The sequence below is a fragment of the Cyanistes caeruleus genome, chromosome 5 (assembly GCF_971803275.1).
Source record: "Cyanistes caeruleus chromosome 5, bCyaCae1.hap1.1, whole genome shotgun sequence".
NCBI lineage: Eukaryota > Metazoa > Chordata > Aves > Passeriformes > Paridae > Cyanistes > Cyanistes caeruleus.
The window spans coordinates 55,035,492-55,052,863 of record NC_141705.1 but is presented as its reverse complement, the minus strand read 5'-3'; the positions used below and the strand labels follow the sequence as shown (position 1 = coordinate 55,052,863).

Genomic DNA, 17,372 nt, shown 5'->3' with positions numbered 1-17,372 from the left:
GCTAATACATGGGGGTGTGCAGCCACCAGTGGAGCATCTGGTATGGCAGAGAGAGGCAAACAAGGAGAACAAAAAGTGCTGAGTCTGAGAGATGAAATGTCTCCAGAAAACCTCATCTGTGAAAGTGAATTTACTTGCGCCCACATCAATAGCAGCCAGGCTCAAGTGTCCACTTTAAAGATCATCTCTGGGCTACATGGACTATCAATCTAAGCCAGCAAAAAAATTCCTATGGGAGTTCTATAAACAAAAGTTATTTTTTCACCCCTAAAAGGAGAGCTGTAAAAGATGTACAACATGAAAATACTCCACTGGAAAAATACAGAAATTTTGCGAAGTTCTTTTCCCTTACTGTGTCTAAAAATATATTTGAAGCTTGTGAAAGATAAAAATGGATGGTTTTGAAGGGTTTTATTAGAAACAATTTATCAGTTTGCAGCCACAGAAATTAAAAATTTAGCAAATGCTTATTAACATGTGAGGAAAATTGGTGGTACATCCATTAACTGCAACTAAAATATTAATAAAATGCTCATAAACATCACAGAAGAGTAGAGCAATACCAGTGACCATTGAGTCCCACAGAAGTATAGATAAAGATGTCATCTGCAGCAGGATTATTAGGGAACTGCTCAGATTCTATATGCTCCATAAGCATTTTACCAAACACTACCTACTGTTCCAAGGAACTGATCATCTTTGAGAAAACACACACTCAGACCCTTCCATAAAACATTTATACACACCAGCTTTCACTTTTGTTTCAGAGGGTTTGGATCACTGTTCTTAGTGTTTATCTAGTATTTTCTTCTAGACCAGAACTCATTTTTTGAGAAAACTTTCTTCTGTTTAATTTGACCATCCAATTTAATTTAATACAACTTTTCATTTGTAATGTTTATCTTTCAAGTTATGTGCAAGCAGATAAAAATGAAGTTAAAAATCCCCTTTAAGCTTGTAAGTTCAGACATTGTATGAGAAAGTTTATATTTTTATAGATATATAAACTGGATTTTGAGTAATAATACTTAACACCATATTCTCTATTTTTTTCATGAGCATGAATATCTGCCTGGGAAGCAAGACTTCCAGATTTTATACCAAGGAAGAAAGCAGTTACTTTTGTTCAAAACTATCAAGCAAAATGAGTAGAAAAATAACTATCAAGGAATGTAGGAAATCCACACTGAGATCCCTGTAATGAATCAGGCAGAGGTAAAAGTTGACACTGTCCTTCACCCAGATGAACATACCAGGCATTCTAATCACTGTGACTCTCTTGTCTAAATTATTATTAATTACTTATGGAATAGGGCACAGCTGCAACAGGGAGACAGGAAAAAACCCATCCTACAGCAGTCAGCAGTCCAGCAGTTCAACACCTCCAGGGAGGTTTTGTCCCCTCTGAGCTTTTAGGTGGGTCTGCCATTTCCTCCCTGGCTTTAATCTGCAGCCCATCACGTCCTCCTGAGGAACATAGTATGAAAAAATTCTCCATGGGAATTTTTGGTTTGGTTTCATCTAATGAGGTCTCTCAGGTCTCTCTTCCTACTATCCAAATGCTCAGCATTTGGAGAGAGAAGTCTGAGATACAGCAAGATCCTATTCCACCTGCCCAAGCTGCTATCCACTTTTTCTTATAAGACATTATTAATTTCTAGGCACTGAGCCTTGTCTGCACTACTGTTTTTCAACACAGTGGAGGATGAAGATGGTCACTCTTGCCTCCCCACTGTTGGGACAAGGGGAAGGCTGGATCTGACAACATGGTGAAGCAGAAAGCCCTTTTCCTGAGCAATACACAGGTTTTTGGGGAGAGGAACAGCAGGTCGGGCACCATTCCTTGGTTCCTGGCATTTCTACCGTGATATCCAACAGGATATCACAAAAATCATTTTCTGTAGTTCTATGACCACAGGAAGCTCAGAAATATTATTCAAAGACCACATTTTCAAACTCCCCCTTGAGTCTTCCCATGTGAAACTAAGGGATCTGTTAAAGAGGAGCACATATAGACTTCCTTAGTCTCACATCTTGCAGACATCTCACATCTTGTGATATGTCCTTATGCAAAGCACAGATAAAGTACCACGAAGGAATAATGGCATATATTTAAGCATAAATAAATACTAGTCACAGGGAATCAGAAACAACCTCACAGAATCCCAGCCTTACGTGGCCAGACTGGTGATGGTCACCAGAGACAGCACTGAGCAGCAGGGCTATGAAATTATCTGCCCCAGACAGGGTATCTTCAGTGCCATGGCATAAGATGCAGAGACAGACTGATCACATCAGGCCCTAAAGAGATGGACAGGTCTGTTCTTGAAAAGGCTGTCTCTACCTAGCCTAGTCATTGGGCTCTAAAGCACTCCACGTCCTGGTGAAGAGAAAATGTGGACCTTCAGCATGTAGAGGCAAAGTCCCAAAAGTCTGCTGAGTGAGTAAGTGGACCCTTTTGCTGCTGAGGTTTTCCCCAGATTCATCTAAATTATGCTACCACTTTCCAGGTTTAGGGAAAAATATTGACCATAAATTGAACATTTCCAGCAGGAGTAAATTTCAAACCATTATTGTAGATGCATTTCTATTTTAGGAGGTGTTTTACTGAGTGCATAAGCTATAGCTGTATGGATTTGGGGAAACACTGTTGTGAAATAAAATTCCAGTTTAACTCCCTGTCTTCCTTTTACTCTTCCCCCACAAAATGTAAGGCTGAGCTGTTTGAGGGATGCTGCTGTCCATCAGACATTACAGTTGGAAGCATGCTTTCTCTTTTTGATAAAACTGTTGCAAGAAGGTTGGTTGCTGTAAACTTTCTGAGTTTAGTGGAAAATGGTAAGAATAGTGGGTCATAAGAAATAGTTTGCTAAAAAACAAAACCGCATCCTGATTTTATTTGCCCCTTTCCTTCTTTGCCAATATATATTTCTCCCTTCTTTTTTGTTTTTTCTTCCATCTCGCCCTTTCAGTAATCAGATAAATCCTTTCAAAACTATCACTGAGGTATGCATTTACTGAATAGAAACTTCCTGTTGCAGTGGAACAGGATAGTGAATGACCAAGGAAGTGCTTGTTTGAAGATATAGAGAAGACCCTCCGTCTCTTATGCATGGGGGAGATTCCCATTAGTATTAATGGGCATATTGTGAGTGCATTGAGAAGTGACAAGATGTCTATAGTCACTCAACTGCTAATTCTTCCCAGTACAAAAATGAGAATAGTGCAGAAACCTCTTGAACCCTGTGTCCTGAGCAAATGGATTTCTAAAACACTCAGCCATTGATAAGTGTATGTGGCAGGTTGTAAAGCACTGATCCCATCTTCTGGGCGTTTTAAGATCTACTCTTTGACATTCATTAAAATGGTAAAGGAAAAGAAATAAATAAGAAAAAAAAAATAAGAAGACCCTCCACATATTATTCTTCTCTGTAGGGAAAATGGTCATTGGTTTTCTGAACTGTCTTTTCAGATGCCACTTCCTCAAAAGCATCTTTATCAAGGAATTCAAGGAATTATCAAGGAAAGTTCTCTATTCACTCTGGAAAATGGGACTTAAGTACTGCTTTATTCATTATTTAAAGATACAATATCTATCTAGGACACTAGACAAACTGCTTTATGTGTTCCTGGAATGGATTGCTTAGAAACATTGGTTTCTCTCGTATTTTTTACATCTTTTTGCAACTCAAAACTTTTTCCACTCCTGCTTTGCTAAAATCCTCACGGTATAGCAGAAGTGAATGGAACATTGAATCATTTCCCCCTGAGCAACAGAAACTCTTGTGAAAATAACAGGACAGGCAGTCTAAGATGCAGAATCCAGATCCACTAAAGGTGTGCAGCTCCACAGAGTCTGCTGGCAAAATATTAGAGCAATAAAGTATAGAAAATGCTGGGAGATCCTGGGTTCTGAGGCACTTAGCCCACTAACATCCTACATACTGGGAACTTGCCTGGCTTACCCCTATCAACAGTAAAGCTGTTTTCATTTATCTTCAAGCCAGCTTCTGCTGAAGATGAGAAAGCCTATCTGCCTTAAGGAATGCACAATTAACTAATTACTCACTCAAACAGAACTGAGGTGAACACCTGATCAACTAAAAGGCTATTAGCAGTGCCAAGAAGACAGAGATGGTAAAAATTCCATGGAGATGAAGCTGATTTTTTTTATTTTGGAGCACTCCAGTTAAAAATTATTTTGATCCAGTAAATTCCACGTTCTGCTTAGTTCGGTTAACTGCACTGTTAAACTTACATTTATAATCATGGGGTGCCTTAAAGGGTGAACAATCACATTGACATAATGCTTACCTCAAGTCTTATTAGTATAAAAGAACTAAAAACAAAGATTCCTGAAAGGAAACAAGAGTTCATGAAGTCACAGGAAGATAAACCGTAGAGTTACTGATCAATTTAGCAAACTTGCCCAAGCAAATTCTTAATTTGCTGACGGTAGGTGATGACTTGCAGTGCTCATATTCACCACAAAGCGTTTCCAAAACCAAACCAATATGTTTAATCTAAATGGATTTTTTTCCTGTCTACAAGCATAAGATGGTATTTGTGTCTCATTATTGGATCTTGACAGAAACAACTCAGGATCAATTAAAACACATGGGATCATGAAGATCTTGGGGTAAATTATCTCAACCATGATTCTAAAGAAAAAACAGTAATCCAAAAAGTGACTAACCCAGGCAGACTTACGTATCCAGAGAAGAAAGAACAACATATAAAGAAATGAAACAATGGGTCCCAGATTATTTTGTTCTTTTAACATTTTCAATTGTTGTATCTCCATTTAATTCGATGAACACTCACTTGTCTGTGAGAAAAGACAGTCATCTGAGTCAAGATTTGAATCAGGTCCACTTAGTCTTTAGGTGTTGGTCCTCTTTTATAGTCAACAAACATTTTGCTGAAGGAGTTGCTCCAAGGGTCTTACCAAAGTGAAAACTCAGTAATGGAGTACTAGGTGAATTTCTGTTCCCACATGCACAATTCTTTGAAAGTTCTGTGATTTTCATGATATCTGCAATTCCGCTGAGAGTTCAAAGCATAAGTATACCATCCCTGACATTAAGCAGCAGGAGAAAAGCTGAGAAGCACTCTGCCAAATAAGCAACCCCAAAAAATATAATTCATGCAACTTTGAAATAATCTAAGGCCAATCTAATCTTGGGATATTAATGTATAGAATATATCTCCTAGTGTATCTCAGATTTGCAATCAGACTGCAGTTCTGAAGCACAATTCATTATAATCCAATTGTAATGTCATATATGAAGAGTTTTCTTAGAGAAGCTTGGAAATAATTTCTACCTTGGGTCTTCAAGCTCCTTTGGAAACATTTTAAACAGGGAATTGTGAGGAACCATCTAACCTAAGTAACAGAGCACTCCTCTGAGTTAAGAGCAGTACAATGAAGCCATACAACTTAAAGTCATGAAGATTCTTAATGTTAAAGACTGAGGAGACACTTTGTTGGAAATGCTGTAGAATAGGTGGGCAGCTGGATTGATTGGTTATTGCTATTTATACTTCAGTGCAGAGAGAATAGGGGGTAAGTATGTGTATAGTTTTTACAGAATGTGGTTCTGATGGCTAGACTCTTCACTGGAAATTTCATGTTCAGATGACTAAATGGAAATATCTTTTTATCTTTTGTGTGTTTTTCTTCTCAGAAAGGAAGACGTTGTAAATATAATACCAAAGAATTTGTTTTCACAGAAGATGAGAAGTTACTTGGAAATATACTAACTATTGCTTAAAGCAGAAAGCTGGAGACCAGAGAAGACCCACCCAACCTCACAGCCACATTCATAGTGTATGGCACCATCAGATAAAGCATTATAAGAAAACTCAAACATTGAAGTTTTAGGTAAAGTGTAAGATGGAATTTTACCATACTGAGACACATGTTCTGTATTATTGATTAATGACTCTAGTCCAAAAAATAAATGCTGTTGAGAAGGCATTTGGTCACATTCAAATTACCTGACTGATGTTTCATCAGGACCACTGTGAGGAAAGTTATCTTGCTAAATTATCTCATGAAAAGGACATTTTACTGGGTTTGCCTTCCATACTTCTATAATGGCTACAGAAAAGTCATAATCACTGCAGAAGGCACAACTACCTTTGTTTCTGTTATGGCTTCAGCTGGATTGTATTTGCCCAACACGATCATAGTACCTGGATAAGTAATTCACTAAAATTCCTGAATAGCTCCTCTCTTCAGGATAAATGTATAAAACATGCATGCTATAAAACCACCATAACTTTTTGGGATACAAATGCCAGCTTTAAAGACAAGAAAAAGGTGGCATCTCTAGAACTCCTGAAAAGATATCACACTTAACAGATCTAGACCAAACTGGGAAAAGAATGGGAGCTCTTACAAGAACTCTTTCTCACCTTGCAGGAATTCACTTGCAATCTGTAATCCCATTCCAGAACACCAGCTGGTGCCACTGAATGACATTATCAATTCTGCAAGCAAGGATGAGGAGCTTGGCTCTGAGCAGCTTCCACCTTGCAAACGTTGCTGCAGATTCTAGCACATACCACACATGTGGCATGCAAGTCATTGAGCAGTGATGCTCTGTCTAACAAGCTGTGGCTGGGCAATTGTTGCCAGAAGGACTCTGAATCATCAGCAGACTGGGACTGCTGGCACCTACAGTCATTCCAAAGCTTAACAGATGAAACTCCTGTGGAGGCAATGAATGTACACGTGTTGGGGAAGGTCTCCTGCACGGACTGTGAAAGTTACAAAAGAGCGCTCACCAAAATGTTGAGGTTTACTTTTTACCACAGTCACCACAGTACCGAGGTCATTTCAATCTATGTTTTGAGGAACAAATAAAAGAGATTTATTATGTTATTTAAAATAATCTGGATAGGTTGTGATTTAACTCCCTGAACCTTAACATTAGACTTTCTTTACAGACAGAATAAGACCTTAACCCTCCAGATGGTGATTCATCCCATCCCTGTTGAGAGGGAATGAATCAACCTCTGTCTTTAGTGCTTTCTCTGTTGATTACACAAAGGATGAGATGATGACCCCATACTTACCACTCTTCTGAACACAGGTTAATCCACCCATTCTGTGTTCCAGATGCCATACTGTTCATCCAGAATTTTTTCATCATGGAAAAATACTCCTAATGTTATCTACTTAGTGGTTTACAGAACCCTTTAAGACAATAAATGTATACCTTAAGCAGCAAATAGTGAGACTATAAAATTAGGGAACCAAACATCTTCGCTAATCTTTTGTTCTACAAAGTTTATACTGGCCAACAGAAATCAGGTTACAAAGAGCCTTTGAAGGCATCATGGTGACTTCATTTCAGGTGGCACAAATAGTTAAAATTTCTTGCCTGGGATCACTGACTGCAGAAGTACATAAATTCAATAGTGTTTAACCTCCACAGAGAATTTGGGAATCTTGAAAGGTGCTTCATTAGTAGCCATGGTCACTTGTCTTTCCCTTTTCTACCCCTTTCAAATTAAGAGTTCAAATAGGAGTTCAGTAGGAATATCTCCTGTAGAAGGCTGGCAAGCATGATCCCAGCAAGTCACATGCATTGCTCACTGCAATTAGAAGGAAAAGTGTTGCTTTGAAAAAAGCAAACTTCTTCACCTAAGCAGCACCATTGGAAGTCCTTTTCCAATTTTTGTCTATTCTTCTGCTCTGAATAGTTCTTATCTCAATATTTTCCATATTTATTCAATCAAGTGTTATTTTATCCAGATTTATGGTAGGTAAACTAGTTATACTGAGAAGAGCATGATTGTTTTCTCATGGTTTAAAGCATTGCTGATTTTTATCATATACTCTATATAAAAAATCATCTCTCTATTGTGAACATAGTCAAGCACTTGCTTTTGGTTATTTCCATTTTTCTCCTGGAGTTTATGATGCATCTCCTCAAAATGGATGACATTTATTTTCTCTTCTTTTCTTCTAACTTAGTTTTCCACTTCAGCTGCACCTACTGCAATGGAAATTTGAAACAGCACAGTGAGAAAATGAAACACAATATATCGAGCTTCCTGCTACCTCACCTTTAGGCTCCCTTTCTAATTTCTTTACAAAAGGCAGGTCTTCTGCTCCATTATTTAGTGGTTTGTACAGAATAGATTCATCATCTCTGAAACTGGTTCTGCAAAATAGGCATTCCTTTTTTAAAAAAAAAAGTCCTCCATTAAAATCTCTTATATATTTTTTATTCTGAGACTTTTTGACATGCAACTACTTAGGGAAAAAAGCTTTGCCACCAGTTCCAAAGCCAAAGTAACACCGCAAAAGCTGCATTTTCCAAAATTCACATGACCTTTAAGAGGGTAGAATTAGGCCACCTATAGAGACAGCTATTGTTTAGCAATACTGTGAGAGTTTGTTTATTTATAAGGGAAGGAGAATACAGGCAGCTGTTTCTCTTTTCCTCTGCCCTTACCTACTGAGATTCCTCTCCTTGAACAATTTGGAACTTACAATGAAATATGGTGCCTTATATAAGTGGAATGTGGCTGCAAGAATGTGGGAAGAACATTTAGGGAAGCAAAACTCTCTTTAGTAATTGGGACTTTTGTTTGGGAGGCTTTCTCCATTTTTGATTTTTTTTTTTCTGTAAGTTTTTTTCTGTTTTGTCTTGGGTTAGGTTTTTTCCCTTAAATTTCCCTGGTTGTTGAGGATAGACATTACAGTTCCTCTGATGTTTCTGTTTATGTGCAGTTCAAAATTAAAAGTTCCCACCTAACAAGCCTAAAATGTTCTCACTGGAAAACTGCAGTTGTGCTGGAAAAAGTTGTTTGGTTTTTTTCCCAAGGGTATTGGAAACGGCAGGTTGCTATCTGCAAGCTTGATTGTTTCTATTTTCTTATCTACAGACAGACTCCTGGAAAGTCTGTGCATCATGCTCTATCTTTCTCCACAGTTTCCAGGAGAAGGTGGAAAAAGGCGGAAAAAGGCGGAAAAAGGCAAAGAAGGCCATGAGGGTCAACATTCAGTCTCCTGGAATTTGCCCATGGATTTTTATTTTCTGTTGAAGAGTGAAAAGGCAGTAAGATGTAAACAGAAATTGTTTGAAAACTTTCTTCAATTTAAATATGCATTTGTTTTTCATGCAAATTTGAGATGCATTTTGTGATGCAATTTTTCCCTGGAAGTAATTTTTCACTTTCTGAACACCTCAGATACTGATAGGGGAAAACAAACCTAATGCCCTCCTCCTCCCTGTTAGTAAACCAAAGCTTTACCTGCCTCCATACACAACTTTTTCAATTAGCTATATTTAGATAAATGTGGAAAAATTCACTTTGATGTAATGCCATTACTACCTCTGAGTTTCTTCAATTCAGAGTATTGAATTTGGCCCCTAGGAATCCATCATTCTTTCAGATAGATGGCTGCAGTTTATGAATGACATAAATAAACTTTTAATGTGGTCTGGAGAGTGTGATCTGTGTAGTTTGGTAGGCTATCTCCCTTTAAACCCAAAAACTAGACAAGTCCCTCCATGCAGTGAGTGTTTACAGAATCAGAAATTACATGAAGTTATGTTATTCACGATATTCAGCCCAAACTCTGCACATGTGCTTGATGATAGACTTTGTAGTTACTTGAGAGGCAAAGCAATGTTCACGATATTGTCTGATGATTTTTGAATAGTTGCTCAAAAGTGAAAATCCATGAGGATGTAAAAAAACAAAAACAAGCATTCCCATTTTCTCACTTTTTCATTTGCTTTTTCACTCCATACGTGTTTTGTGCAAAATTTGAAGCTGTGACAGTGTGATCCTAAAGTTCATTGAGACATGCTACTGACATTGCTAGCTCAAAAGGACAAGAATCTATCTGGATTCATCAATCTATCTGGAGTCATGTAGTTCACATGAGGTAAAGTAAATGAGTTTTTGATTGAACGACTTCCTCTGAATCAGAGAAATCAGATTTTATTTTGAAACATCTCAAATTTCTTTTCTTGAATTGAGGCTCCACCCCACATTCATGGTGGAGTTTCTCCTTCAGTAATAAACCAATCCTGAATTTTTTCATTTAGTCACAAGAAGAAATATTTTACTGGCATTTTTCAAATCCTGATATTCATGTATACTCTAAGCAACTTTTTAATACAGCTGCAACACAGAAAGTCTTAAGATAAGTTTCGTACAAGGTAAATTCTGTCCCAAGCCCAATGCTTCCCTCTTAGGGAAACAGTTCCTAAAAACTGGATAGCAATTACAGCAGAATATATAATATTCTAATAATATCTCTAAGAAAGAAAACTGAAAGCAGACTCTATATACTGTAGTCTATTACTGTTTTCTGGAGAAGTAATTATGATGAGACAGCCAGGTGCTTTCATCTTTCTTTTTTTATCCTTGTCAATAACAGCTTCTCTGTTATGCTACTTACCTGTTGGGAGAGCTAGAATAGGGTTTTTAATAAAAATTGTCCTTCTAGAGGAAAAGAGTTTCGTAAAAATCTTCAATTCATTAAATCTTCTACTTCAGGGTTCTGATCACCATATAAGCTTCTCCATGTTACAGCTGTAACCTGTTGTGGACACAGCAGAAACAGGCGTAAGAGAGAGCTACAAAAACAGAGCATCTCTCCTGACTAGTGTGGCAGACAAGCAGCCTGTAACACAAACTGTTAACCATCTTCTTTGGAAGGGCCACATTCACAAGGATTATTTTCTTAAATGTTTCTGACTAACCCTATAAAAACTATTAAAAAGATCAAAGGGCGATGTGAAGAGAATGAAGAGATAAAATTGGTGTCCTTTATTACTGGGATCAAAGACCCAGTTTCACAGAGTTAGTCTAACAGCTTGTTATCCCTTCTTTATTCACAACATCCTGTCCATGGCAAAGAATATACACACATTTTAAAGGTATCATTTTTGAAAATGGTTATATCCCCTCAGAGACACTCTCTGGTACCTTTTCAGCTTCATATGAAATGAAAACACTATATTGTCATATGTGTACCACTATATACATATATATATATATATATACACACACATATATATAGCAGTATTTATTGCACTGATATAAAATCATCATGAAATATTAGTTCTTGTCTGTTCATCTCACTTCCATATTAATACTACTTGTAATTTCACTAACACCTAATAAGCTGATAGAGCTTCAGCATCAGAACAAGAACAACCCAAATTCATAACTGTTTCAAGAAAATGTTTTCACTGTGCAGTTTTAAACCACTTCTAGTCCAATAATTCTACATGCTTCAAGGTGCTCTTGCCTTGTCATCCCATTGAAGAAAAGGAAGAGTTGTCTTCTGAATCAATGACAAATCTTTACATGAAAACTTACATTAACTTACATGAAAGCTTCCTTTATACACTCTGGGAAACCCCCTGAAAACAGCTAGGCCTCCTGAGGATCCATGTCCTCTTTACATGCATTGCTTCAGGTGCCAAATTTGGCAACCAAAGAATGCTTTGGGTTGGAAGGGACTATACAGTTCAGCTGGCAGGTGCAAAACTACTGGAAATGATAAGGATTTGCCTGTATTCCCATATTGTCCTTACAATTCAGTACCAAAAATGAAAAGAAAAACAAACACACAAACCAAAAAAAAAAACCTCAAACAAATGCACAAAATCAATCAAAACCAAACCAAAACACAAGAGGGAATTGATCATGTCTGCTATTTTGCTTTTTGCTGAAAGAATCACTATTCTGAGATTTTGATTCATTTCAGTGAATAAAGCAGTACTATAGAAATTCCTCACTGGAATCAGCTTCCTGCCATTATCTTAAAGACATTTTCCATAATCTTTATGTTTTCATGTAGGCCTAGTTTCACTATGCATTTTCTACGAAGGGTAGTCATCACAGTGGTTGAAAGGAATGGTCAATTATTGTTAAACTTGGGAAAGGAAACAGCTCTTACAAAGTAACATTTTCCAAAGTTATTCCTGTCATAAAATCTTAGCACTTCTGGACAAGGACCTATATGTAGAAGTATGCAGACAAGAGACTCTTAGAGGTGGCCAGTGAAACAAAGGAAAATGCTCCAGCCATAAGTAACCATAGGTTTTTTCCTTTAACTGCAGACCCCAGAATGTTTTTTCAGAGGCAAAACATCACCACTGCCATTTTCCAGGTGGGAAAACTATGACAAAGCTGTTAGGTGACTTGTTGAGAGTCAATAAGCAGCTGAGTAGGACATAGGTTTCTCTGCCTGATCTTCTACCACCAGGGAGGGAGATTATAGGAGAGCTACAAGTCCTGTTCAAGAGTAGCAGTGGGAGAAATATGCCTGACATATGTCTCAACCCTAATTCTAATTCTTTACCTCAGTGTTCTTTCATGGACTATTTCTTCTTGCTCTTGAAAAAAACAGGACACAGAGCTGAGAGAACACTTCATCTCAAGCTTCTCTTGGGCTGTGTTCTTAGGCATACCTTCCTGAAAGTTTAAATTTGACAGTGTTTGAGTACTTCATATTTTAATAACCACAAATCTCAGAATCTTGAGGCCCATCTATACCGATTTCTGGGAAAATGCTCCTAGCATTTAAAGCCTGAGAGGAAAAAAATCAAAACAAATTCCTCATTGCAATGAAAACAAATATAGCACAGAGTTTAAAAATCAATTCCCACAAGATGACATTTCTCCCTATGTTTAGTTAAAATCTCTATAAAAGAAAAGGTAAATTTTTTTTTAATCCTCTCAAAATAATAAAAATCAAGGCTAGATGTGAAGGCGTTGGTTTACTCTGAAGAGTGCTGATTTGGTCTGTGGTGAAGGCAGAACCCTGGAAATATGTCTCATAGTTTCATTATGTCACAGGTTTTGGGTGTGAAAAGGAAAAAGAGTCACTCAGTTTCCAGCAAGCCTTACTGACATGTTAGAACCAACCGTGAACTCAGTCATCTGAGAGCAACACAGGCCATTTCTGGCAGGTAATTTACAAGGATGGGAAACTCAGCCTGTGTTCAGGGATTAGACATGATATTACACTTACATTAGCTGTACTGTGCTTCCTAAGTAGTACCAGCAAAGTGTTTTCTTTATCAGGAATTTCAGCTGATAATCTGCCCTCGTGCTACTTTCTAGTTTCAGATAGGAGCAAACAGTGCTCTTTGGAATTTTTTTCACTCATTTTAAATGGGTATCTTAATTTTCACTCACCATACCCGCTGCTATTTTACCTGCAACGATGCCTTTTTGTCCTGGTCCTGCACTGCAGGGCAAGAGCAAAGGGCTGTAGCATCTTTTATTTTGGTACCAAAATTTTGAAAGCTATTCAGACAAAAGACAATGCTTCTTCAGTCCTTCTGCTTTTTCAAGTCCCCCTCCAGCCTTGCTTCTGAGCGGCTGCAGGTACGCCTCCCACCCTAATGGTGGCAGAAAAACCCTACACTTCACTCCATTGACTGCAGACAAAGCAGACTGCAGCGGGGGAAAGAAACGGGACACATCCTGCCACAGTGCAGGGGAAAAAAAAATAATAAAGAAGAAAACCATCGACAAAGTGAGAGATGCTCAATAGATCATTGTGAGGGAAAAGACTGCAACTGTTTAATTTAGAGATGAACTCGGAAGTTACATAGAGGACTGAGCCAACTCTATAAATGATAAAATCAAAAGGCCTTATTGCTCACATACCCCAGACTAGGGGTAGAAAATGCTGAAAGAAATGCTGTAAATTTTTTTTCCTAACCTTTGAAATTCACTGTCAGAAGACTTGGTATTTTTAGTGTGAAATAACAGCAAAACAGATTTGGTATCTTTGTGGATGTCCCTAAACAATTATAGTAGATGTGGAATGAAATGAGTGTATTCATGTAACTGACTTAGAGGTAAAACGTGTTTGCTTAAGAGCCAAGCTAAAATTTGGGTAGTGTTTTTGAAATTTCACTTTCTTCTAGTAGACAATTATAAAATTCCCTTGGCACAATCAGTTTCTGAGTCAGCCAGAGCCAGTCATGCATCTCCTACACGGATCCTATGGTTACATTACACAATCTGACAAGTTAAACTAAACTGGAATCACATCAATCACCTGATCCTAACACAGAATATTGTTTAAAACAGAAAACCAAAGCAAAACAATGTTTCTGCTTACAAGTAGCAGTCACAAACTAAAGGCCCTGCTATAATAAATCAAATGCATCATCCTGTGTTTCATGAGGCTAAAAAAGAATTTTTTTTTATTTTTTTTTAAGGCAAAAGACAGTCCAGCATAAGCAAATCAGGAATCTGCTTGTTTTAGATCCACCTATGGTGAAATGCAGTCATCACTAATTAATGTTAGTAACATTTTCATTCCTCCTACTTTCTAAGTGTGTACATCTGTCAGAACAATTGATCCTTTGCAGCAATGACAGGAGGAGCACTGAATTTTCTCATTATGATCAAAATATGCTGAGTGATTATAACTTACCACACCTGATACCAAGCCTTAGCTCCCCAAAAATTATTAATATAATTTATTTTCAGAAATGCTGAAAATGGGGCAACAGACATTCAGCTCAAAACTGGAGCTCCTTCACGTCAGTAATATGATACTGCTCATGTAATTCTGGGAAGACTCACAGAATTCATGAGTAAGGTTAAGTTGAAAAAAATTTGAATTTGTTAAATATGGGGGAATGTAAAGACACTGTGCAAAAGAAATCCTTGTCCTCTTGTCTAGGTACAATCCATGCTTATCCATGCTGCCATAAAGCCCATGCAACAACTATATGATATGATGGAACACATTTTCAATTAAAAAGTTAGTTTGGGAGGGATTTCTGGAAGCTGCCCAACCTGACATGGGACACAATGTTATGCATATTGAGTAATATTCTTTATTCCTCACAGTTCCTTTTCTTCCAGATAATGCTTTCAAAACAATCATCTTTACCCTAATTTTAACTCCATCCTCATTTTGACTGTTTCTGTCTCCTTTTCTACATCCTACTTGTTAAAGGCAAAAATTTCATAATTAAAAATCGCGTTTGTGTCAACACAAGAGTCAAAAAAGCACCAAACCCCCTGGAAAAAAATCTGGTTAAAACATACCTGCTACTGTAGGTTGTCTTAGGATCACTGGGTAGGAAATAGGCATTTGTCTCCAATCATGGCTGTGGGCAGTGGGAGCCCCTGTGCATTACTGAGCAGGAGCCTGCAAAGCTGACATCAAACAATGCCTCACCCGTGTCTGAAAGGTGCAGACAGGGGTCAGCTCTGTGACTGCCAGTGGTGATTTAAAGCACATGTGTAATTGGAAACACAAATGGGAGCTTGTGTTGTTTGGCTTTAACAGGGAGCTTTTGAGAATGGCACCATGTGACTGCACAAAGAGCAAAAACACCAATCAACCCTGTAAAGAAAGAGTTGCAGGATGGGACAGGGGAGTTTTCCTCTGCCAGTCTGTAGAAACTCAAGAGCTTCCTGGCAGATCCAAAACATCCAGCACAAACTCCTGTTCCTCTGAGAGGGACTGTCACCTTGCATGTAAGAAGCCACAAAGAAAAAGATACAATTTGAACGTTTATAAGGTTTATCATCGTCTGCCAGGAAGAAGATGTCAAATACCTCAGGGTCTGAGTGTTTGGAAGAGGCCTGAATCTTTACAATCTGATGCTGCATTGGAAGTGCCACTGCAGATCAGGTTCTTTGCTTTTTAATAAGGAGGCCATTCTTCTCCTAGTTCCTGAAAAGGCTGAAGACCTTCAAGCTTCTGAGAGTTGTGAGAAGCATAATCTAATGTGCATGTTACGCAGAAACATTCATTTCATCAGAGGGTTCAAGCTTATTTGCTCCTATCTAGAGTTCCTAATTGCTCCTCTGCACAGCAGTTGCAGGATCCACCTTTATGATATCCTTTTCTTATTTTCTATGATTTTATTGTGTCACATTTGATTGGTTTGGTCATTAATTTTGTTCAATTAAGATCAATGGCAGTTTCAGCATTATTTTGAATTGCACCAGTCACACACCTTCTCTGTAAGTTTAAATTTATTCAACCACCCTTTGAACGAGCATTTTCCCATACCCTTATTCATTCTTGTTGAACCTCAATTAATTCTGCATTATCCTTTTTATGATTAAGTACTTAGAACTGAACACAAATTTTAAAGTAAAGTAGAGCTACTAATATAAATAATGGCATTTACAATTGCTTCTAAATTATTATTTATCCTCCTGTATCCTCCTATTTTTTTATCTTCTCTTACCAAAGCTGCAGATCAAGCAAAAGACTGTATGGATCTGCCAAAAATTCTTTGGTTAAATTGTTTCAAGATTTCATTATTCTAACTTTACCTCATACCCTAAGGCAGAATCTTTTTGACTCTGAATTCCTAAGAGCCCCCTAGACAGCAGCCATATGTAATGTTGCTGCAACATTCGTGCAGAAGATGGACAATAGAGTTGTACAAGCTAACCACAACATTTTGAAATACCATCCCTTGTTCCATATGACTAGAGCAGAAGCTGCCAAACAAGAACAGAGTGTAGGAGGAGGATCTTCAAAAGCTGTTAGCTTTAGACTGAAATCCATAATACCCAGTGGGAAGCTCTTATAAGTGAAAGGTTCTCCATGTTTACTGTACATTTCCAAAGATTTGCTGAACTAAAATGCTGCTGGAAAGACAGAATTTCTCTTCTTGAGTTCGCTCCTCTTTCAGGAAATGGCTGCGTTAAGGTCAGGTAATTTTCAAAATTTAAGTCCATCTAGTGCTTTCTCAAGGGATGATACACAAGAATGCTGTTTTCTGAAAAGATAAAGAAGTCTTCTTCACCAAGAGCTTGGCAGATATTACTGTGCAGTGGCTGCACTTCAACATCAAGGGCTCTCTCCCATCTCACAGTTTTCCAGGAATGTGAATTCTTGTCTCATGGCACTCGAGTACTTTGAAGAGGAACACCAGACAGAGTATTTAATTTATGCAGCTTCTCCAGGCATGGATATTCTTCAGCTATAACTTCCAACATTGTTCTGCTTTCTGTTGTGCATTTTAGATTTGAATAAATCAAAGTGATGTACACAGTTTTGTACCCCTGGCTAGCTGTAGAGAAGCCCAGTGCTTTGCTCAGCCCTGCTGGGATTTACTTTTGTATGCACACTTGATTTTCCTGGAAATTTGAATTTCTCTTTGTCTGATACAATTTCATGGCTGTGGCAAGCCCTCACAGTTCAGCATGAGGTTGGAAACTGTTGCTATCATAGTGCCAAGAGATAATTAGCTCAGCAATGTTAACACACATGCTTGGCATTCATTATCAGACGGGGTGGGAACAGAATGCAGCAAGATTTCCACCACAGTTGTCCACTGACCCCGCTGTCTGCTCTGTCCCAGCTGCCCACGCTTCCACTCTTCCTCTGC

At 38.0% G+C, this 17,372-nt stretch overlaps 1 long non-coding RNA gene across 1 annotated transcript; it reads right to left on the bottom strand.

Annotated features, from left to right (window-relative positions):
• Positions 1 to 693: 693 nt before the first annotated feature.
• On the bottom strand, positions 694 to 15,275 carry LOC147653121 (uncharacterized). The gene is made up of 3 exons (XR_015286804.1): positions 15,064 to 15,275; positions 10,433 to 10,573; positions 694 to 8,009 (listed from the first exon to the last, which is right to left on the bottom strand). It is a non-coding gene; the product is annotated as an uncharacterized LOC147653121 (long non-coding RNA).
• Between the last annotated feature and the right edge of the window lie 2,097 nt (positions 15,276 to 17,372).